A 25362-nucleotide genomic window follows, 5' to 3' on the forward strand; every position below is an offset into this window, starting at 1 on the left:
AGCTTTGGTGGAGCTTTCATGGAGGTTTGGGTGGAAGGGATAAGGGAGGCTACGGATGGAAGAAGAAAGGAAAAAAGAAATCTGATTTTTTCTTTTATTTCTGCCCATTTAACTTATTTTAAGTGAGTTATAGCCATGTGTCACCATCTGATTGGGTGGAGGCACACTAATGACATCATGTGATGTCATAATTTCTTATTTAATTTATTTTTTTTCTTTTCTACTCAATTTCAATTTAATTTGTAGTAATATTTATTCATATTTTATATCATAATAATTATTTAATTAATTGGACAAGTAGGCCAAAAATTATCTCTGAAGATGAAATGACCAAAATGCTCTCCGTTTGGCTTATTGAGCCAAAATCGTCTGTACCGATTGAAAAAATTTTCTAAGCATTTTCATGGAATTATAATGCCATAGGAACCTCAATGACCCTTCTCTAGAGTCCCAAAAAGTATTTTATGAATTTTTCCTTGGGTTTAGGGCTCTTAGTTGCGAGAACTGCAACTTCCCACTAGGTTACCCATCGCTAGGGCACCGGCTCATTTAACTTAGTTGTATTTTATTTCTAAAATTTTTCCTACATTTTTCTTATTAATATTTGAGTTAATTATGGTTTCTCACTTTAGTTTAAATATTTTTCCGGACGTTCTAGATGTCCAGACCGACATTGGTCACCGGAACAGTAGAATGTACGGAGTTGCTACAGGGAGGGTGTTACAACTTATCCAGAAAGATTGTAATCATGTTTGTTCCCAAGGTATTTATATGATATATAAATAAGATGGAATGGTGAGTCTCATTCCATAAAACAAACATAATAGACACTTATACATGATAAGTAGGCCGAACTAGTAACGCATATGACAAGCACATTGAGTTTACTCTTGTCAATGCATTGCCATTTATCATATTAGTGCATATAATCTTTAGACTTGAGATAACACAGTTATTTTGTATGTAGGTAGTTTGAGTTTGATACTGCTTTCATACTTGTACTATGTATGGGTATATGGGCATGTGTTGGCTCCTAGTAGTTATATATGGAGGTAGGTGTTGATCAAGATGGAATCTATTACCCTAAGTAAATAGGGACAAAGTCCTATGTTTATTTAATTGTTCTTGATGTTTCAAGTTCCTGGCTAGGATAGACAGATTTAGTCAGAAAAGAGTTTCTGACAAGAAAATCTAATTAATCAAGAACAAGAATTAAAAGAGAACATAATATTCATAGCAAATAGGGTTTGACATAAACCATGACTCCAGCTTGAATTGGGATTTTGTAATAGAGAGACTCTAATGCATAGTAACATATGATTATAGGTTCATTTAAAGGTGTTCCTTGTTACTAATTGGGTGGCCATGGCATGCTATGCTAGGTGTCAACCATGGTCTAAAATGATTTAGAGAAATTATTTATGGTAAGAGAGAGTTCTTATAATATTAAGAGTTAATATCATATCTCATTGCCAATTAGTGATGAGCCTAGTAAGTCACACACATACACAAGATAATCACCAAGTTAAATGTTATTTAATTGATTAATTAAAGAGTTTCATTGATTAATTAAATAGGTTTGGTTTGCAATAAGATTACAAAGTCCCTAGCATGGCTTGAAACCAAATCTAGGTTTTGAATGTATAATATAAGTTAAATTTATATTTAAAGTGTTTAAATATGAATTTAATTATGAGAAATTAATTAATCTCTCAAAATTAAAATGCAAGGGTAATTTAGTCATTTCACAGGGTGATATATGACACCATGAGATAGTGACACATGGCACCATATAAGTTTGCCATTTGTCTTCCTATCATGCAAGGTGATAAAAGTCAAGATTAAATCTAGCTTTGACACTTGGCTTAATGTGATTAGGTCAATTAAGATTAAGATGCAATCAGGTGATGAAATGTGGCAAGAGTTTTAAGTGATGACCTAATTATATAAAGTGATGTTATAAGAAAACAAAAAATCAGCCAACACTCTTATTCTCTATATGTGTGGCGGCACCTCTTCCTCCATCTCCTCTCTTCATATTTTCTCATCAATTCAAAGAGAAATCAATTGTTTTCTTTGAATTAAAATTGCTAGAAATTATTTCTAGTGTTTTATACACATCTACTACCTCTCTAAAGATAAATCCTAATTTCTAATTGGTTGGCAAGGCTTGAGTAGCTGGTTTAGGGGCTGCCATTAGTGATATAGGTGTGGACATGCTAGAAGGATAACTCTTGGGGTCCTAGGTACTTCACAAAGATACTAATTACATCTACAGTGCATAAAAAGGTTAGTGCACATATTCTTGTATCAATATAGGGTTCAAATGAATTGATTTGTTAATTTAAAAATCTTAAATGACAAATGTAGATCCTAATACATATTAAAAGTGTTTTAATATGCAATTGAACATTGAAATCAATTAGGCACATAATGGATATGGCGTGATGCATGAAACCCTAGAAGAAAATTTTTGAATTCAATGTTCTAATCTAAAAATTTTCATGCTTCAGCTCCTTCATATAAGACGTAATTGGAGGCATGGAGCTGAATTATTAATTCTATAGAATGATCTTGAAAAAAAAAATAATAATACATTTTTTGAGAAATTAATTTAATTAAATTTAAATAAAATTTTATTTTGTTTAAAATTTAATATGGATAGTTCTTAAATTGACCTAATTAAGTTTAATTGGGCCCTATGGGCCTAAGAAAGTCTAATTAAGAATTTTAAATAGAAGTCATTTAATTTATTTTCTAAAAATTAAAATAAGAAAATATCTTTTTCTCTCTTCCTCTCCCATACAAACTCTCTCTCCCACTTGGCTTCACTCTCTTCCTCACTCTTTATTGGTGCCGGCCCCCTCTTCCTCTCTTCCTATTGGTTTAAACACCTCACACATATCCCAGTCTCACACAAATTTTGCAATCCCAGTTGTTCACATTATCTGAACCTTATCACCCTAGGACTCCAAATCCTATCCCACCTCTCTCCCAAAACCCTATAAATATCCTACTGGGGTAGAAAAAAAAAGAAGGGGAGAAGAAAAGAGGAAGGAGGGAAGAGAAAAAAAAAAGAACAAGAGTAAAAAAAGAAAAAAAGAAAAAGAAAAAGAGAAAAAAAGAAAGAGGAAGGAAAAAAAGGGGAGAAATATTCAAAAAATTCAGATTTATTTAGAGATATTTTAGAGCTATAAGAAATTTAAAGATATTCAAAACTCTTTTAGTTCTTTCTTTTTTTTTTTCTTTTCTTCAAGAAGATTTTCATGCAAGATTTCTTAAAGGTTAGTTTTTGTTGTTTTCTTTTCAAGATCTATGCCACGTAATATTTAATTCTATGTTCTTTGTCTTTTAATTTATCTTGCATATTCATGTGGATCATGTAATCATGTTTAATTTGAGGAGATACACAACTTTACACATATTCAGTTTTCTGTCTCCCGTGTTTTTATTACTTTTTGTTATTTTCTAGATCTGTAAAAATTTTAATAAAATTACATTCATATTCTTCACGAAATTCTATTACTTTTAGGCTCAAGAATCACTGAAAGAGCTTTTGTATTTTGTAAGTTATGGCTGTTTGAAGTTGGGTTCCTTTAAAATTCGATTTGCAGCATGCTCGATTTATGAAGCCCATATCTCCCTTGTTTATTAATATTTTTATATGAGACTGGTATCTAAAATTAATTTATGAATCTTATGAATCTTTTCCAATTGGTTTCACATTCATATCTGTTGAGGTTGATGAGTTATGAATTTTACAAAAAAGTAGTGCGATTCTGTCACTTAGAAAAGTTACCATTTGTGTAGACCATTCGGCTAGGGTTTTGTTTGGTTTATAAATTTTATGATCTTGTTGAAGGAGTGGAAGTGTGAATAAAGGGCATTAGAACCTTGAATTTCAAAAATTATTTCTAAGGTTAAATGCACCCTACCAAGTGTCTTATGATCCTAATCAATTTCCAATGCCTAATTGCATACCAAAACACATTTTAGCATACATTAAAATTTCATTTACCATTAAAGATTGTGAATTAACATTTAATTCAATTAAATCCTTACTAAAAGAGGGATTTTTAGATACTAACCTCTTGATGTACAATTGAAGCCTTTTTGGACACACTAAAGATGCAATGGCAGCTCCTAGATTGGCTTCTCAAGCCTTGCCAACCAATTTTAAGATGTGGTTTATGCTTTGTGAAGGTTATATGAATGTATTGGGTGTTAGAAATACTTTCTAATAATTTTAATTCAAGAGGAAATCATAGTTTTTTCCTTGAATCAATTGAGAAATTGAAGAGGAGAGGGAGAAACAAAGTTGCCGCCCAACTTGAGAGAAAAGAGAGAGGAGTGTGTTTTTTCTTTATAACTTTTCTTTATATACTTAGGTTAAACCTTAACTTACTCCCTTGCTACCTATCATCACAAGATCACATCTTGCTATTATTTGATTTAATCCTATGAAGCCAAGTGTCAAGCTCCATTTAAATCATGACATGTGGTCTTCCATCATAGAAAGACAAGTGGCAAGATCATATGGTGCCAGGTGTCACTATCTCATGGTGCCACATGTCACCATGTAAAAAGACCAATTTTCCCTTACTTTTTAATTTGAGTTCTCAACCCAAAATTATAATTTCTCCTCTTTAAATCAATTTATATCAAATATAAATTAATTAATTAATTGATCTCTATTAATTAATTTCTCATAATTAAATTCATATTTAATCAAATTAAATATAAATTTAATTTATACTATTCATCCAACAACCTAGATTTGGTTTCAAGTCATGCTAGGGACTTTGCAATCTTATTGCAAACTAAACATCTTTAATTAATTAATTAAACTCTTTAATTAATCAAGTAAATCACATTTTAAATAGTGATTAGCCTGTGTAGATGTGTAACTTACTAGGCCCATTACTTAATGGCAATGAGAAATGATATTAACTCTTAATATCATTAGAACTCTTTCTTGAAGGAACGGAAGCGTGAAAAACACAAGTTTATACCATTGAATTCAAAAATTTTCACCTAGGGTCACATACATCATGCAAGATTTATTTTTATCTATTTGATTTCAATGATAAACAACATATTAAAACTCTTTTAATATGTTTTTGGATCTGTATTTTCCATTTAAGATTTTAAAATTAATCAGATTAATTTTAGAACCCTAGATTAAATCAAGAACGATTACACTAACCTCTTGATGCACTGCAGCGTGTCTGCGCCTTTGAGATTCGTCTTCAGGACACCAGATGTTGTCCCTTTAGCTTGTCCACACCAAGAACACCTATGGCAGCCCTTGAATAGCTTCTAAAGCTTTTTCTATTAATTAGAAAATCAAGTTCTGCCTTTTAAGAGATTAAAGATGTAAACAAGACACTAGAAACAATTTCTAGTGTTCTTAATTCAAGAGATTGATGGCTAATCTCTTTGAATTGATAAGAGATGAAGAAGAAGAGATGAAAACCCTCAAAGTGGCGTGACAAAGGAGTGTGGCTGCTGGTTGTGTTTTATTTTCTCATAACAACACTTAAATAGCTAGGTTAACACATTAAACCCTTGCCACATGTCACCCTTTGATTAGCTCTAGGTTTAAGTGACCCAATCACATTGTGCCAAGTGTCAAACCTATATTTAATCTTGATTTTAATCATCCTACATGATTAAAAAACATTTGGCAAGCTTATGTGTAATCCCATGTGTCACCATCTCATAGTGCCACGTGTCACACTGTGAAATGACCAAAATGCCCCTGTGTCTTAATTTTGAGTTCTTAACCCAAAATAATTATTTTCTTCTTTTAATTAATTTATATCAAATATAAATTAATTAATTAATCTCTATTAATTAATTTCTCATTAATTAAATTCATATTTAAACACTTTAAATATAAATTTAACTTATATTATACATCCAATAATCTAGATTTGGTTTCAAGTCATGCTAGGGACTTTGCAATCTAATTGCAAACCAAACCTATTTAATTAATCAATTAAACTCTTTAATTAATTAATTAAATCATATTTAATTAGGTAATAACTTGTGTATGTGTGTGACTTACTAGGCTCATCACTAATTGGCAATGAGATATGATATCAACTCTTAATATCATCAGAACTCTTTCTTACCATAAATGATTTCTCTAAATCATTTTATAAACCTCATAGACCATGGTTAACACCTAGCATAGCATGCCATGGCCACCCAATTAGTAATAAGGTTTACCTTAAATGAACCTATAATCATATGTTACCATGCACTAGAATCTCTCTGTTACAAAATCCCAACTCAAATTGGAGTCATGGTTTATGTCAAACTCCATTTGCTATGAATATTATATTCTCTTTTAATTCCAGTTCTTGATTAAAAAGATTTTCTCATCAGAAACTCTTTTCTGAATAAATCTATCTGTCCTGGCCAGGAACTTGAAACATCAAGAACAATTAAATGAACATAGGATTTTATCTCTATTTACTTAGAGGAACAGATTCCATCTTGATCAACACCTACCTCCATATATAACTAGTAGGAGCCAACACATGCCCATATACCCATACACAGTACAAGTATGAAAGCAGTATCAAACTCAAGCTACCTATATACAAGATAACTGTGCTATCTCAGGTCTAAAGATTATATGCACTGATATGATTTATGACAAAACATTGACAAGAGTAAACTCCATGTGCTTGTCATAAGTGTCACCGTTCGACCTACTTATCATTTATAAGTGCCTATCATGTTTGTCATATGGCATGAGACTCACCATTCCATCTTATTTATATCTCATATAAATAACTTGGGAACAAACATGAATACAATCTTTCTGGATAAGTCATGTCCTTATTATGAAGTATCCTCGATTGTGAACCTATTTATGATACTTTGTGCTAGAAATATTGTCACTCATATTCTTAACAACTTAAGAATAATATTTCTAACAAAATATCAATGGACCTTTTCTATTACACATAAATATATTATGTAAACAGAAAAGTGGAAATGCCTTTTATTAATAAAAATATATACAAGATACATACTAAATGATATGCTCTAGGGCATACTACTAACATTTCTTACCGTAAATAATTTCTCTAAATCATTTCAGACATCTCATAGACCATGGTTGACACCTAGCATAGTATGCCATGGCCACCAAATCAGTAATAAGGAATACTTTAAATGAACCTTTAATCATATGTTACCATGCACTAGAATCTCTCCGTTACAAATCCCAATTAGAGCTGGTGTCATGGTTAATGTCAAACCCCATTTGCTATGAACATTATATTCTCTTTTAATTCCAGTTCTTGATTAATTAGATTTTCTTGTCAGAAACTCTTTTCTAACTAAATCTGTCTGTCCTGGCTAGGAACTTGAAACATCAAGAACAATTAAATGAACATAGGATTTTATCCTCATTTACTTAGGGTAACGGATTCCATCTTAATCAACACCTATCTCCATATATAACTAGTAGGAGCCAACACATGCCCATATACCTATACACAGTACATGTATGAAAGCAGTATCAAACTCAAACCACTTATATATAAGATAACTGTGTTATCTCAGGTCTAAAGATTATATGTACTAATATGACATATGACAATAGTAAACTCCATGTGCTTGTCATAAGCGTCACTGGTTCGGCCTACTTGTCCTGTATAAGTGCCTATCATGTTTGTTATGTGGCATGAGACTCACCACTCCATCTTATTTATATCTCATATAAACACCTTGGGAACAAACATGATTACAATCTTTCTAGTTAAGTCATATCCTTTGTGAAGTATCCTAGATTGTGAACCAATTTATGATACTTTGTGCTAGAAATACTGTCACTCATATTCTTAACAACTTAAGAATAAAATTTCTAACAAAACATCAATGGACCTTTTCTATTACACATAAATATATTATGCAAACGAAAAAGTGAAATTGCCTGTTATTAATAAGATATGTATAAGATACATACAAAATAATATGCTCTAGGGTATACTACTAATAATCTCCCATTAGCACTAGAGCCATTTATTACAATATCTTAGACCCATCTTCTTAAGATGTCAATGTAACTGAGTTTGTGACATAGGCTTTGTGAATGGATCAGCTGGATTTTCGGCTGATGCTATTTTCTGCATGGCTACATCACCTCGCCCAACTATCTCTTTGATAATGTGGTAGCGCCTTTCTATGTGTTTCGATTTTTGGTTAGACTGGGGTTCCTTAACCTGTATGACTGCTCTATTGTTGTCACAGTAGAGACGAACTGCTGACTCAATGGAAGAAACTACTGCAAGTTCTGTCATGAACTTCTTTATCCAAATAGCCTCTTTTACAGCATTTTATGCAGTAATGTACTCGGCCTTTGTAGTGGAATCAGCAGTCGTGCTCTGTTTAGAACTCTTCCAACTGACTGCACCTCCATTACAAATGAACACAAACCCAGAGGTAGATTTTCTATCATCGATATATGATTGAAAATCAAAATCAGTATAACTATCCAATTGCAAGTCACCACCTCCATAAATCAAGAATAAATCCTTAGTTCTTCTCAAGTACTTAAGGATATTCTCGACAACTATCCAGTGTTCCAAACCTGGATTGGATTGAAACCTGCTAGTCAAACTAATAGCATATGCGATATTCGACCTAGTACACAATATTGCATACATTAAACTTCCAATAACCGAAGCATATGGAATCCTGGCCATTTTATCTCTTTTTTCTGGTGTCTTTGCAGACATCTCTTTAGAAAGGTGGATACCATGTCTTATTGGTAACAATCCCCTCTTGGAATCAAGCATGTTCAACCTCTTTAACACCTTTTCCAAGTATAGACTTTGGGATAAACCAATTATTCTTTTCTCTCTATCTCTATAGATGCAAATTCCAAGAATATAGGTTGCCTTCCCTAAGTCTTTCATGGAGAATGTATTTGACAACCATACCTTGACAGTTGTCAACATACCTGTGTCATTACCTATTAATAAAATGTCATCTACATATAAAACAAGGAAAGTGATGACACTATCACTAAACTTCTTATATACACATGGCTCATCCATATTTTTGATAGAACCAAATGATTTAATGACTTCATCAAAACGGATGTTCCAAATCCTTGAAGCTTGTTTCAACCCATAAATGGATCGTTTTTGCTTGCATACCTTGGAACTATCTTGGGATTTAAAACCCCTAGGTTGTTCCATGAAAATGTTTTCTTCAATGTTTGCATTGAGAAAAGCTATTTTGACATCCATTTGCCAAATCTCATAATCATAGTATGCAGCTATTGCTAATAAAATCCTAATTGATTTAAGCATGGCAACAGGCGAAAAAGTCTCCTCATAATCGATTCCTTGCTTTTAGCAAAACCCTTTTGCAGCTAGCCCTGCTTTATGGGTCTCTACCTTTCCATAAGAACCAATTTTATTCTTAAGAACCCATTTATTCCCATAGGTACAATACCTTCAGGTGAGTCAACAAGGTCCCAAACTTGGTTCTTATGCATGGAATCAATTTTGGATTTCATAGCTTCAATCCATTTCGAAGAGTCTATATCTAATATAGCTTCTTTATAGGTAAAAGGATCATCTCCATGATCTATTTTTTCATGAGTAAACAACTGTTATTTATCTTCATTAAGAAAATCATATCTCTCTGGTGGATGAGATATCCTGGTTGATCTGCGAGGAATTACTGTAGATGTTTCATAAATAGGTGTAGGTTAACTAGATGGATCTATATCCATTTGATATGTTGGTTAGTCAGAATTCTCCAATTCTAACTCTATTTGCCTTCCTTTGCCACCTTCTTGAATAAACTGTTATTCAAGAAATATGGCATCTCTGCTTACCACAACCTTTTGTGATGTAGGCAAATAAAAATAATATCCAAAACATTCTTTTGGATATGCAACAAATCGACCTTTTTCTAATCTGGTTTTCAATTTATCAGTATTCAACTTTTAATACAAGCTAGACAATCCCAAATCTTAACATGCTTAAGACTCGATTTTCTTCCATGTCATATCTCATAAGGTATGGAAGAGACTGATTTTGATGGAATCATATTCAGAATATGCAAGGCTGATTCTAATGTAAATCCCCAAAAGGAGATTGGCATATCAGTATAGCTCATCATACTGCGTACCATATCAAATAGTGTATGATTTCTCCTTTCAGATACACCATTCAGTTGTGGCATTCCTGGAGTGTAACATCCCCACTGTATATATTCTATATGTTCTTTTGCTCCAATGGCCAAATAACAGTCTAGGCAAGTCAGGATGTCTGGAACTGCACTTCGGTGATAGTGAACAGACATATAATGATGAAATAAATAAAAAGAAAATACAAGAAAAATCAAACAAAAATGAAAGAGAGAAAATGATGCTAAGTTAAACGAGCCGGCACCACAGCGATGGGTGACCGCACCGAGAAGGCCATTGTCGACCCCGGACCGCGGGAAACCCTCTGAATCTAATTTTGAGACATAAATAAAGGTTTATTGAAATGTAATTGACACTAGAAATATCAAAGAAAAATTAGTAATTAGTACAAATAAAAACGAAAAATCGAGAAACAGACAAAAATCGGTGTTACCGAAAAATCGGGAATGTAAACCGAAGTGGGGTATTTTGGTCATTTGACACGTAGTGTTGCCTTTTGACCTCAATGTTCATTAAAAATAAATGATATTACACTTTAGAAATGTCATGAAAAATTAAATTGTGATACATTATGTAAATTGTGAAAGAAAGGAGGTAAATGTGTAAATAAAGGAAACTTAGTATAATTAAACATTAAACCATTTATTAGTGCTCCACTAACCATAATATAAAGTATATAAAATAAACATTAGTGGGCAGAAATGGGTCATCTTCAACCTTGAGAGAAAGCTTGCCGAATTGCTCCTCCCAAAAACCTCCATGGCCGCCCATGCATGAAGCTTTCTCTCTCCATCATCAAGCCCTCATTTTCACTTGGTTCCTTCATAAAAGCTTGCCTATTCACCTTAGGGAAGATATTGGAAACAAGAAAAACAAGATTTGGTGAAGTTTTGATAAGCTTCAAAAGTGGTAAGTGTCCAAAACCTCTCCCTTGCTTTAGTAAACCTTGTGTTTAGGTTGAGGTGAGTATTTTGGTGAAGAGAAATGAAAGAAATAGTGAGAAATGGACTTGTCCACTTTTGGCAGCCATGAACCTTTGTTGAGCTTGAGTTATTTTTACTTCTAATGAATGGAAATGAAGGTTGATTAATTCAAATGAAAGTTGTAGTAAGTTTGTATCTAAGTATATGCATGTATTGTTTGAATTAAGGGTGTGAAATGGAACTTTGATGCCTTGAGCAAACTGCCATATTTGGCAGCCCCTCATAGCATGAATTTATGTGCGAACATGTAGTTATTAATGATATATGCTAATGTTAAATTGTGGGCAGCAAGTGTAAGTGACATTGAAGTATGATTATATTGAAGTGTATGTGTAATATTGACATTGAAGTATGTTGAATTTTGGTGGAAGTGAATGTTGAACTTAATGATGAATTGTGTGCATTGAGCACTTGAATATTCTGCCCAAAAGTGTTGCTGGAATGGTGTACAATATATGTATGGAAGTGTTGTTGATTGAATATTGTAGTAATGAGGAGGAGAAGGAACATCAAATTGGGAGTGTATGTGCTTTGTGCAGGTTGTGTATTGAAGGCAGCACCTAAATGAGGCTATAAGTGCCAAACAATGAACCCAATTGGTATGAGGCCAATATGGGGTGAAACTAGACACCAAATAGGCCAACTTTCATGTGGAAATATTGCCAAAATTCTGCCTAGAAACTGACCTTAAAAATGACCAAATCTGGATTAGCAACCTTGCAAACCAGAATTTTGACCATATGAACAGTAGTCCTTTGGATGATCATAACTCACTCAAAACAGGTCCAATTGACCTGAAATTTTTACCATGGTTAGTTTAGACATATATCTACAATTCTTATGAAGACACCAAAGCCCAGAAATGGCCAGAACCAAGTCAAACGGCTTGCACAAATTTGGGTACAAAAACTGCCGAACCAAAATTGACCTAAAATTGACCAAATTTTGCACTAAAGGTGCAATCTGTCCAGCTTTAGTAAATTGACCATATCTTGGTCTATACAACTCAGAATGACCTGAAATTTTGCCCCGTGTGCAATAAGACATAAAGCTACAATTTTGCTTCTTTGACCAGTAGCAAAAAACCAAGGGAAATAGGACTTTAAGCTAGACCAATCTAGCACACAAAAATTGAGAATTTGACATTTTGCATACAATAATGCTTGAAGCATTTTAGCAATGAATGCCAACTTGGAAAAATGGTAAATTGCACTATATTGGCAGCATATTGAGATATAAATTGTGACATATTGATGCTAGAAAAACTTATCCATATTACCTAAAAAGGTCAACATATGCATTGACTTATGAATTATATAATAGTTAGTAAACTCCAAAAATTGAAGAATTAAACAATTAATTAATAATGTGCCCTAGTTTGCCTAGTTGACTAGTATGGATAGGTTGGCATGCCAATAGGATTACGACATTACGTAAATGGCTTTATGCCATACTGTGTTTTTACGACTTATTATGCCGCACTGCGACTTTAATAGCCTACGGCTATACATATTGTGTATTTATTTTTTGGCTTATCGCCAGATTGACTATATGGCTTTTTAGCCACACTATTTGCACACTGGGAGACACTTTGTGACTGATGGTGTGACGGCCCGAGGTACTAGGTACCCAGTGCCAGTATATTCGTTAATCCAGTATGGTCAGTATATAGGCTACACGGGCAGTAATTCAAGTATTATTAAATTCAAATAGCTAAATCCAGTCTACTGACATACAGCACCACCAAAAATTTGTAAACACTTTATTTACTTTATTTTAGTGTATATTTCTTTATATTTGGCACCACTAAGAAAAATTGCTTAGCGCGCTGCTTTTGTAACGCATAGGTATAGGAGACACGGTGAGGGAGCCTCTGACAAGGTGAGACATCAGATCTGCACAAGAGTCCAAAGTCATCTGCACTGCATTGCATACATGGTAGGACTTAGGATATCTTGTATTTTGTACTTTTGTTGTATATTTGAAATTCAGCCTTGTATTTTGTAATGTTATGAAAGCTCTAAAGTTTGTAATATTTTGTACATATTAAATGACATGGAGATTTTCTATATATATTTAAATTATTATGGACTGTATTATGGAACTGTTTAATGACTGTAAAAGTCTATTGACTTTACTGAGAAATAGAGACTGTGAAATATTTGAGATTTTGATATCATCATATTAAACTGTTTTCAATAGGTTTGGAAGGACAGTTTTTCCTAAATATAGACGGCACCTTGTCAAATTTTTATTACCAATCTTGAAACACTGATTTTATCAAAGTATGACAATAATATCAGCATGATATGAATATTACATAAAAGACTTCTTGAAATCAAATTGAGTTCAACAAATGAAATAATCACAGACTAGGTGTTTCAGCACGCCGTGTAGCACGCCTTGCTCAGCTATACTGTAGACGGGTGAGGGGTGTTACATGGAGGAGTTAGTTGGGAGACAATGCCATGCTCTTTTAAGTATTCATCAAATTCAGTTGTAACACCCTCACTGTAATAATTCTGTACATTCTACTGTTTCGGTGACTAGTGTCGGTTCGGACAACTAGAACGTCGGGAAAAACATTTAAACTAAAGTGAGGAGCCATAATTAACTCAAATATTAATAAGAAAAATTTAGGAAAAATTTTAGAAATAAAATACAATCAAGTTAAATGAGCCGGTGCCCTAGCGATGGGTAACCTAGTAGCAAGTTGTGGTCCTCGCAACTAGGAGCCCTAAACTCTGGAAAAAATTCATAAAATAATTTTTGGGACTCCAGAGAAGAGTCATTGAGGTTTCTATGGCATTAGAATGCCAAAAAAATTCTTAGAAAATTTTCTCGATCAGTACAGACAATTTTAGTTCATTAAACTAAACGGAGGGCATTTTGGTCATTTCGTCTTCAAAGATGATTTTTGATCAACTTGTACAATTAAGTAAATAAAATATAATACGTAAAATGTAAATAAATATTTCTTAGAAATTAAATTAAAAATGAGTGAAGAAAAGAAGATTGAAAATGGAAAAGAAAGTTTGAAATGGAAAATGGAGTTATGACATCACCTAGATGATGTCATAAATGTGAAATAAAAATTGTCCACCAATTAGACTTCAGTAAATAAACTTAAGAAGACTTAAAGAGGAATAAGAAAAGAAAAAAAAATAAATGTCATCTTCCATCTTGGGCAGCCGAACCATAGAGAGAGAGAGAGAGAGGAAAGAAAACCTCCACGGAAGCTATGATCAAGCTTGAGTTCACCACCCAAATCACCCCAAAACCCTAGCTTTGCTTCACAAATATTTACTCTTACACCTAGAGCAAGTCTTGGGAAGCAAAAAGAAAGAGGAAAAGAGGAGTTCTCAAGCTTTAGAAATTAGCTAAATCAAGGTTAGTGCCAATTAGTCTTAATTACTTTGTGTGTACATCACGGAGAACATGAATTGAGTATGAAACTAAGCTAATTTAAATAAATTTTGCATGGTTGAATTTCACCAAATTTTTGCAGCCTTAGGGTACATTAAGTTTCCTTTAATTTGAATGAATTATAGTTGTACATGGCTGCCATTGAATATGAACTTGATGCCTTAACTCGTTGATTGCATGTATATGAAGTATTGAAGTTGTTGGAGTTAGGGTTTGGGGGAAAACTTGGAATTCTACTTATATGTTGGTAAATGGAAGTTCTAATGGTCAATTAGTGATCATTTGGCTGAGTATAATGAGGAATTGAAGTGAATGGTAGCTCGGGATTTGAGGTTGGGTGTGCTGCTTTGAGTGCCCTGCAGGTCTGGATGTGAGTCCAGCATATTTGGGCAGCTATAACTTGGGTTGTATAGGTTCAATTGGTGCAAGGCCAATTGGACATGAAATTAGACACATAATGGCACAATTTTGGCAAAGGAACTCTGTCCAGAAACTAAACATAGGGTGACTAAAAATTGACTAAATCCGAGTGACTTACATTCTGGCTGGGCAAAATGACCAAATGAATAGTGTTCATTCATTTGGTCATAACTCAGTGTAGAAAGGTCCAATTGACCTGAATTTTATACCAATAGAAAGCTGAGACATAGCCCTATAACTTTCATGAAGAAAACAAACCCAAATTTTGATCATAACATATCCAAAAACTGACCTACAATCAGTGTATAAAAACTGCAGAATTGATTCTGCCTAGAAATTCTAGAAAAATTGCAATCCGGCCAGTTATGGTGTTTAGGCCATAAGTTTAGATACAAAACTCCAAATGGAGTAATTCAAAAAGTGAAATGTAACTAGACACAATAAGGAACAACTTTGATGAAGAACATTTGGCCAAATTCTCACTGTAGAATGGCCTAATGGAATAGTGAACTCTAGCACCCAAAATTGAAATTTCAGATTTATTCACCATTGGTTAGAAGTATGGATTGGCAACTAATGCCAACACTTTTGGGAACCAAAATGTGGTAAATTTATGTGATTAGGACTTATGTAGCTATTATGCATTGGAAATTCAATAATTTGACCTAAATAGTAAAATAAATAGTAACGTTACATGTAAAGCATAAAAATTCAATCAATAACTTGGTAATGTGCCTTAGTATACGTAGTAAGATTGGTTTGGATAGGTTGGCATGCCAATAGGGTTCAGTAAGCAGTACTGCACATGGCATTATGCCATTATGTGATTTTATAGTTTTTAGCCATTCTGATATTATGGTGATACTTGACCTTGTGCCTAATAATTATTACAGCTTATTAGCTGTTTTGTTGCACATTGGGAGATACATATGTGGCCGATGGTGTGACGGCCCAAGGTACTTGGTTCCCAATACCAGTTTACCCGTTTATCCAGTCCAGTCATCCAGTATAGGTTACTTGGGCAACCAAAAAGGAAAGTTGATAAATTTAATGAAATAATGGATATAACAAATACCAAATAAAATAAGACTATAAATAATTGCCAATAATTTATCTGCATGAGACATTAATATACACATTGCATATTTATTTTCTTTAGTTCTTTTTATTTTATTATTGGCACCACTAAGCATTATTGCTTAGCGCGATGCTTTTTGCTATGCGTAGGTACTGGAGATACAGAGCGCAATCCCAGTAGACCCCAGTCAGGGTGAGTGTCAGATTTGCTTGTGTCCTGTGTCACCTCTCAGCTACAGTGCATTGGTAGGATGCTAGGCTACATTTTGTATTTTGTGTTTTATATTTTTGTAAATTTTGTAATTAAACTTTTATTTTGTCATGTATATTGAAACTTATGTGATTATGTATTAATGAAATTATCTGTAAATAGTGTTCATAAATGAAAGTTGAGTATTTATTTATGATTTGAGTATAAATATGATGTGAATTGAATAATTGGAAAGTTTGAGAAATTGTTGAAAATTGATGTGATAATTAAGAGTTGTGGAATAAATGATTATTGGAACTGTTTTTCACAGGTTCTGAAGAACTATTTTCTCCATTTTTAGCCGGTACTCTGTCGAATTTTCTATAAAATTTTAAGAACCTCAAATGAATTTATAATTTCTATAAATGACTTAAATGAGTCAAATCTCCCAAATTGCATTTCATCATCATAAAGAAATAAATTAAGGAAGGAGAAAAATAATTGAGATAAAATATGGTGTTCTGGTACACAGTGTAACATATCTTGCTCAGTTATACTGTAGACGGGTAAAGGGTGTCAGATCAGTACTTAAGTATTCACCTCCATGATCTGATCGAAGAGTTTAATACTTTTTCCTGTTTGATTTTTTACTTCTTATTTAAACTCTTTGAACTTTTTAAAGGATTTATATTTGTATTTCATCAAATACAAATACCAAAACCTTGATTTATCATCAGTAAAGGTAATAAAGTAATGAAAACCACCTCTAATCATTTCCTTAAATGGACCACATACATCACTATGTATAAGTTCCAAAATATTTTCAGCTCTTAACCCTTGTGAAGGAGCGGAATCATGTAAATTGTTAGATTAGAGCATTGAATTACAAAAATTTTATTCTAGGGTTACATGCATCATACCACATACTTTATGTGCTTAATTAATTTCAATGCTCAATTACATATTAAAATAATTTTAATATGTATTAGGATCTATGTTTGCCATTCAAGATTGTGAATGAAAAAATTAATTCATTTAAAACCTAGTTTTAAAGAGGAATTAGAGCACTAACCTCTTTGATGCATAATGGATGTGACTAGCACCTTTAAAAAGCACCTAAGACCCCACGTGTTGTCCCTCTAGCTTGTCCAGACCAAGATCACCAATGGGCAGCCCCCAATTTGGTTCTCAAGCCTTTGCCAACCAATTATAAATTGGGTTCTTACATTTAGAGAGATTGTATGTGTGTATAGGACACTAGAAACAATTTCTAACAATTTTAATTCAAAGGAATTTGGGCAATTCTCTTTGAATTGATGAGAAAAGATGAAGAGGAGAGGAAGAAGAAGAGGTACCACCACCTTTGAGAGAAATAAGAGTGTTGGCTGATCTTATTTTCTTATAACATCACTTTATATAATTAGGTCAAGTAATCACTTAAATCCTATGCCACATGTCACTATCACATTGCATCTTATTTTTAATTAACTTAATCACATTAAGCCAAGCGTGAAAGCTAGATTTAATCTTGACTTTGATCACCTTGCATGATAGGAAGACAAATGGCAAACTTATGTGATGCCATGTGTCACCATCTCATGGTGCCACATGTTACCCCCGTGAAATGACCAAATTACCCTTATGTTGTAATTTTGAGTTCTCAACCCAAAATCATTATTTTTTCTCTTCTTATCAATTTATATCAACTATAAATTAATTAATTAATCTCCATTAATTAATTTGTCACAATTAAATTCATATTTAAACACTTTAAATATAAATTTAACTTATACCATACATCCAATAACCTAGATTTGGTTTCAAGTCATGCTAGGGACTTTGCAATCTTATTGCAAACCAAACCTATTAAATTAATTAATTAAATGCTTTAATTAATCAATTAAATCACATTTTACTTGGTGATTATCTTGTGTATGTGTGTGACTTACTAGGCTCATCACTAATTGGCAATGAAATATGATATTAACTCTTAATATCATCAGAACTCTTTCTTACCATAAATGATTTCTCTAAATAATTTTAGGTATCTCATAGACCATGGTTGACACCTAGCATACTGTGCCATGGCCACCAAATCAACAATAAGAAATACCTTGAATGAACTTTTAATCATATGTTACCATGCACTAGAATCTCTCTGTTACAAAATCCCAATTCAAGTTGGAGTCATGGTTTATGTCAAGCCCCATTTGCTATGAATGTTATGTTCTCTTTTAATTCCAGTTCTTGATTAATTAGATTTTCTTATCACAAACTCTTTTCTAACTAAATTTGTCGGTCCTGGCTAGGAACTTGAAACATCAAGAACAATTGAATGAACATAGGACTTTATCCCTATTTACTTAGGGTAACAAATTCCATCTTAATCAACACCTACCTCCATATATAACTAGTAGGAGCCAACACATGCCCATATACCCATACACAATACAAGTATAAAAGTAGTATCAAACTCAAACCACTTATATATAAGATAACTGTGTTATCTCATGTGACACCCCTCACTCGTCTACAGTGTAGCCGAGCAAGGCATGTCACACTCGGTGCCGGAGCACCCTATCTTATCTTACTTTATTCCTTTAATAATTGGTTCTTGTTATATTTTAATATCAATTATTTTTCTATAGAGAAACCAGCAAAGTTTTTCTTGTTTCTATTTCATTTGGTGTATTTCACTATTCACCTGCTTAAAAATCTCAACAATATTTTCCATACAATAATTCATCCTTTGTGACACCCCTTACCCGTGTACAGTATACCCGAGTAAGTAATGCCACACGATGTACTGGCACACTCTAATAGACCTTACTTAATTTGTGTCATGCTTTTGAAGTTAATTTATGAAATATGATTTATTTTAACTATTTATCAAAAGTATTATTCATTTGAGGTTCCGAAGATTTTAAGGAAAATCCGGCGGAGTACCGGCTAAAAATGGAGAAAACAGTTCTTCGGAACCTGTTAAAAACACTTCCAATATACTATTTCATTCATTCTCAACTCCAATATCATCAATAAAACTCAATATCAATATCTCAATAATTTGTAAATTTCAGGTCTCAACAACCTTTTCATTTCTCAAAACATCCCTTTCTCAGGGTTCTCATATATAAACAACCATTAAATACTCAAATTAATACCATACATGACCATAAATCTTTATTATTTACATGAACCTCAAAATACATTACATAAATCCCAAATACATATGAGAAAATAAAAAGTTAATTACGAAATGACAAAATGACATCTAGTGTCCTACCAATGCACTGCAGGTGACGAGGTGACACGGACACTGAGCAGAACTGCCGGATGGACTCACCCAGTATGTGGTCTACTGGGCTCGCGATCGGGATCTCCAGTACCTCTGGCGTGGCAAAAAACAGCGCGCTAAGCAATAATGCTTAGTGGTGCAATAATATAATAAAAGAAAATAGCAAGAAAATAAATGTGTATAGAATGTGTATGCTTTCTTTGTTTGGTATTGATATATTCATTGTTTCATTAACGTTGTTCACTTTTATTCATTTGGTTGCCCCAAGTAACCTACACTAGATGACTGGACTGGATAACGAGTAAACTGGCACTGGGTACCTAGTACCTCGGGCCGTCACACCATCGGTCACATATGCATCTCCCGGTGTGCAGCGGCTAACAAGCTGTAAATAATATCAGGCACAAGGCCAAGTCTCAATACAAAGTCAGAATGGCTAAAAGCCATGAAATCTCGGAATGGCATATTGCCATGTGCAGTACTGCTAACTGAACCCTATTGGCATGCCAAACTATCCAAACCAATCTTGTTAGGTATACTAGGGCATTTGAAACTCTTAAATTTGTCAATTTGTGAATTTCAATTTTTTTGGCGTTACTATTCATCATTGGTCAGTAAAAATGTTGACTTTTGGAATAAAAATGTGTACATTGCCTTTGGCACTCCCAACATACCACATTTGGTGTTTAAAACTTGTTGGCATTAAGTGTTAATACCATTTCAAAGTGTTAATACCCTTCTCTGGAGTCCCAAAAATTATTTTATAATTTTTCCCCCGGGTCTAGGGTTCCTCGTTGCGAGAACCGCAACTTCCCTCCAGTTATCCATCGCTTGGGCACCGGCTCGTTTTGCTTGGTTGTATTTTATTTCTAAAATTTTTACTAAGTGTTTCTTATTAATATTTGAGTTAATTATGGTTCTTGACTTTAATTTTAATATTTTTTCGAACGTTCTAGCTATCCGGACCGACACCGGTCACCGGAACAGTAGAATGTACGGAGTGGTTACCGGGAGGGTGTTACAACTCTTCCCCTCTAATTTAAATTTCGTCCTCGAAATTTACCTGATGCAAACAGTTGAGGGAACTGTTGCCTCATCGTCTCTTCACTTTCCCAAGTTGCTTCCTCAGTGTTGTGGTGCCTCCAAAGCACTTTCACCAATGGAATCTGTTTGTTCCTCAACTCTTTCACTTCCCGAGCTAGGATCCGTAGAGGTTCTTCTTCATATGTCAAATCCGATTGTATTTCAATTTCTTCTCTGGAGATGACATGTGAAGGGTCTGAGCGGTATCTTCTGAGCATGGATACATGGAACACATTGTGGATCTTGTCCAGCTCTGGAGGTAAAGTTAGCCTATAGGCCACTGGACCCACACGTTCAATAACTTCATATGGGCCAATAAACCTAGGGCTCAACTTACCTTTTCTTCCAAACCTCAAAACTTTATTCAATGGTGACAAGTTGAGGAAAACTTTTTCGCCAACCTCATATTCTATTTCTTTTCTCTTCAGGTCGGCATAAGATTTCTCTGTCTCGAGGCAACCTTTAAGTTGGCTTTGATTGATTTCACCTTCTCCTCACTGTTTCACTGTGTCCGCCCTACCGATTGTCTTCGCCAATTCACCCAAAGACACTAGAGTTCTACATTTTCTCCCATACGATTGCTTCATACGGCCATTTGGATACTAGCTTGGTAGCTATTGTTGTATGCAAATTCGCTGGGAGGTATCTATCCCAACTTCCTCAAACTCAATGACACAACTCCTCAAAGATATCCTCAAGGACTCGACAAGTATTTCACGTTATTGTTATCATTTCAATTCAATATTTGTATCAATTTCATTGGTTTCAATTATTTACCCGATTACTCTTTTCGATTGCCCATCCGTCTGAGGATGGAAAGTCATCTTTGAAATGGAGTTGTGTACCCAAGGATTCATGCAACTTCTTCCAAAATCTCGATGTAAACCTTGGGTCTCGATCAGATATGATGGAAAGTGGAATTCCATGCAGTCTAACTATCTCACTGATATACAATTCTGCTAACCTCTCTAGTGAGTAGTCAGTCCTAACTGGCAGAAAGTGTGCTGACTTTGTCAATCTATCGACTATCACCCATGCTGCATCATGCTTCTTCCGGGTGAGAGGTAGGCCACTTACAAAATCCATGGTGACCCGATCCCATTTCCATTCAGGTATGCGTATAGGCTGTAGCAAACCTGATGGAACTTGATGTTCTGCTTTGACTTGCTGACATGTCAAGCATTTAGTCACGTAGTCAGCTATGTCCTTCTTCATACCAGGCCACTAATATTGGAGCTTCAGATCATGATACATCTTTGTACTTCCTGGATGCATAGCATATACACTAGTGTGTGCCTCTTTTAGAATACTAGCTTTCAATTCCCCATCATCTGGTACACACAGTCTTCCTTTGTAATACAGACACCCATCTGCTTTCATCACATAATCAGTTGCTTTTCCCTCTGAGACCTTGCTCATAATAGCCATTAACTTCTCATCTACCTTCTGCCCATCTAAAATCTGCTTTGTGAGTTTGGCCTCACTTGCAACTCAGCCAAGATAGCTCCATCTCGAATCAAAGTTAGACGGGTATTCAATGATCTCAAAGCTGTCATGGATTTTCTGCTCAAAGCATCCGCAACTACATTTGCCTTCCCAGGATGGTAGTCGATTACACAATCATAATCCTTTAGGAACTCAATCCATCGCCTCTATCTAAGGTTGAGCTCCTTCTGGGTTGGCAAATATTTTAGACTCTTGTGGTCTGTGTAAATGTAGCACTTTTCACCATACAAGTAATGCCTCCATATCTTGGTCACGAAGATAATTGCTGCAAGCTCTAGATCATGGGTAGGGTAGTTACATTCATGTGGCCTTAGGTATGCGGAAGCATAGGCGATCACTTTTCCCTTTGCATCAATACACACCTAACCCATTATGTGAGGCATCACTATAGACCACAAAGTCCTTTAGGACACCGGTGTGTTAACACTGGTACCTCTGTCAACATAGCCTTCAATTTCTCAAAACTGGTCTGACACTTGTCATTCCAGTCAAATCTGACATTCTTGTGTAACAACTTGGTCATTGGAGCAGCTATTAGGGAAAATCCCTTCACAAATCTTCTGTAATACCCAGCTAGCCCCAAGAAGCTTCTGACCTCAGTTGTGTTTCTGGGAGGTTTCCATTGCATCACTGCTTCTATTTTCTTGGGATCCACCCTAATCCCATCAGCTGACACTATGTGTCCAAGGAATGCAATCTCATTCAGCCAAAAGTCACACTTGGACAACTTAGCATACAGCTTCTTTTCCCGCAGGGTTTGCAGAACAATCCTCAAATGTTCATCATGTTCTTCCCTGGTCTTGGAGTACACCAGAATGTCATCAATAAAAACCACTACGAACCGATCTAGGTATGGATGGAAGATACGGTTCATAAGGTCCATGAACGCCGCTAGTGCATTTGTTAGGCCAAAGGGCATCACCAGAAACTCATAATGCCCATACCGGGCCCTAAATGCAGTCTTGGGCACATCTACACCTTTCACCCTCAGCTGATGATACCCTGATCTGAGATCAATCTTAGAAAATACTCCTGCTCCCTTCAACTGATCAAACAGATCATCAATTCTAGGCAACGGATATTTGTTCTTCACAGTCACTTTATTCAACTGCCGGTAATCAATACAAAGCCTCAAAGTCCCATCCTTCTTCTTTACAAACAGCACTGGAGCTCCCCATGGTGACACACTGGGGCGTATGAACCCCTTATCAAGCAACTCTTGCAACTGAGTTTTCAACTCTCTCAATTCAGTGGGTGCCATCCTATAAGGAGCAATGGAAATGGGTCTTTGTGCCGTGGTGTCTCAATGGCAAATTCAACTTCCCTTTCTGGTGGCAAACCAGGCAACTCTTCAGGAAATACCTCTGGGAAGTCTCTCACTGTGGGTATGTCACTCAGGTTTGGCTTAGCCTGCCTAGTATCCACCACATGTGCTAGGTAGGCTTCACAGCCTTTTCTCATCATTCTTCTTGCAATCGTGGTGAGATGACATTGGAATGAGAAAATCGACCTTTCCCCACAATCGTGATCTCATTACCCTCTAAAGTTTTTAGAAATTCTCTTCAATTTGCAATCAACTATTGCACGATGACGTGACAACGGTCCATTCCCAATATCACGTCAAACTCATGGAAGGGCAACTCAATTAGGTGCGCCAAGAATTCATACCTGAATCCTCAGGGCAACCCTTGTATACTTTGTTCACTACCACACTGTGGCCCAATGGATTAGTGACCAAAATGTCTTGGTCACTCTCACCTACCAATATCCCCCTTTCTACGGGTAGGTTGATGCAAATGTAGGAATGAGTGGATCCTGGATCTACCAATGCATGCACAGGTGTAGTGTAGAGGGAGAACGTACCCCTGATGACGTCCGGGGCATCTTGCTCCTCCTGAGCGCTCAGGGCATTATTTACGGCGGTGGTCTATTATCGGCCTCTCTGGCTCGGCTCAGTCTGAGCCTCGAGATGGTCCCATTAACGTCGGATTTACGGACCTTCTACCCCTTGGTGGTGTAGGAGCGGTGCATGCATGCGCTTGTGTTGGAGCAGCTGTAGTAGTTCTGCGTGGACAGTTTCTCAGTTGATGCTCTGTCGACCCACATCTCAAACAGGCACCAGTTACTCTCCAACACTCCGCCTTGTGCCATTTAAGGCAGTGTGGACATGCAGAAGATGTTGGGGCTGGTCCCCTGAACCCCATCCCTGGAGAGCTGCCCCGATGGTGTGGGTGACCTCTCCTAGGGGTGAGCGTGGCACAGGCCCTTGAGGTGACCACGACCACGTGGTTGACCTGAACTCTGTGCAGGTGGACCTCTGAACTTCTTCCCCGATGCCGGAGATGAGCTAGACTGACCGGGTCCCCTCTTCTGCTGTCTCTCCCTTCTAGTCTGCTCACTGATTCTCACTTTTTCAACCCTTGTTGCAGCTTCCACTAGCTTGCTAAATTCTGTGATTCCCAAGGTAGTGAGCTGTATCTTGATGTTGTCATTCAGTCCCTCTTCAAATCTCTTGCACCTTTCAGCTTCGTTAGGGACTATTTCCCTTCCATAGCGGCTTAACCAAACAAACTCCTTCTCATACTCGGCCACTGACAACTGCCTCTGCCTCAGATTAATGAACTCTCTTCTTCTCTCTTCCAGATATACAGTACCCACATATTTCTTCTTAAATTCTGAAAGAAAGAAGTCCCAAGTTATAGCTTCTGGCTGTACTTCACTGGATACCGTGTCCCACCATCCGTAGGCATCATCTTGTAACAAGGATATAGCAGCTTCTAAGTTCTGCTCTGGGGTACAGTGGAGTTGTTTTAGGACTCTGCCCGTTCTGTTCAACCAATTCTCGGCTGCAACAGAGTCATCTTCTCTCTTACCATAGAAGTCCACAGCTCCAAACTTCCTTAGTCTTTCCAGGTGTGATTTCTGCTGTGGAGCTGGTGGTGGTGGTGGTGGTGCTGGTATTACCCCTGCCATTTGTCTAAAAAAGTCGGCCATTTGTTGGAACATGGCCTGTGGAGGTGGCGAGGCTCGCTTGAGTGGCGAGCAGATTCTTTCATGCCCCCAGTCTCAGCTGCTGCAGGTGGAGCATGACTCTCCACTTCCTCCTCAACGGCTCTCTGAGATGAAGGGTCCATATCCTATTCAAAATAAGAAGGATAAACAGATCTGCGTTAGTGTCACCTCGACTCTTACAAAT

Source organism: Hevea brasiliensis, chromosome 11, assembly GCF_030052815.1.
Source record: "Hevea brasiliensis isolate MT/VB/25A 57/8 chromosome 11, ASM3005281v1, whole genome shotgun sequence".
Classification (NCBI taxonomy): domain Eukaryota; kingdom Viridiplantae; phylum Streptophyta; class Magnoliopsida; order Malpighiales; family Euphorbiaceae; genus Hevea; species Hevea brasiliensis.